Here is a 1,054-nt window from a genome sequence, read left to right on the forward strand (position 1 = left end):
CAAAGTGAGATCTGATAGAGATAGATAAATGATAAAGTAAATATTTTTTGTATTTTTTGGTTTATAGATTGGAAAGTAAAGATTGCAAAATAGTAGATTGAAAACTAGCAAGATGTAAACGAGATTCAATAATATGGAAAAGAGACCCGGGGGCCATAGGGTTCACAAGTGGCGTCTCTCAAGATAACAAATATTACCGTGGGTGAACAAATTACTACTGAGCAATTGATAGAAAAGCGCATAGTTATGATGACATCTAAGGCAATGATCATGAACATAGGCATCACATCCGTGTCAAGTAGACCGACTCCTGCCTACATCTAGTACTATTACTCCACACATCAACCGTTATCCAGCATGCATCTAGAGTATTAAGTTCATAAAGTACGGAGTAACGAATTAAGAAAGATGACATGATGTAGAGGAATTAACTCAAGCAATATGATGAAAACCCCATCTTGTTATCCTTGATGGCAACAATATAATATGTGCCTTGCTGCCCCTACTGTCACTGGGAAAGGACATCGCAAGATTGAACCCAAAGCTAAGCACTTCTCCCATTGCAAGAAAGATCAATCTAGTAGGCCAAACTAAACCAATAATTCGAAGAGACTTGCAAAGATATCAAATCATGCATATAAAAATTCAGAGAAGAACCAAATAATATTCATTGATAATCTTGATCATAAATCCACAATTCATCGGATCTCGGCAAACACACCGCAAAAAAAGTATTACATCGAATAGATCTCCAAGAACATCGAGGAGAACATGGTATTGAGAATCAAAGAGAGAGAAGAAGCCATCTAGCTAATAACTATGGACCTGAAGGTCTGTGGTAAACTACTCACGCTTCATCGGAGAGGTAATGGTGTTGATGTAGAAGCCCTCCGTGATTGAATCCCCCTCTGATAGGACAATGGAAAAGGTCCCTAGATGGGATCTCACGGGTACAGAAGGTTGCGGCGGTGCAAAAGTGGTTTCGTGGCTCTCCTGGATATTTTCAGGGTACAAGAGTATATATAGGCAAAGGAACTAGGTCAGGGGAGCCACC

This window comes from Triticum aestivum, chromosome 1B (genome assembly GCF_018294505.1).
Source record: "Triticum aestivum cultivar Chinese Spring chromosome 1B, IWGSC CS RefSeq v2.1, whole genome shotgun sequence".
NCBI classification, from domain to species: Eukaryota; Viridiplantae; Streptophyta; class Magnoliopsida; order Poales; family Poaceae; genus Triticum; species Triticum aestivum.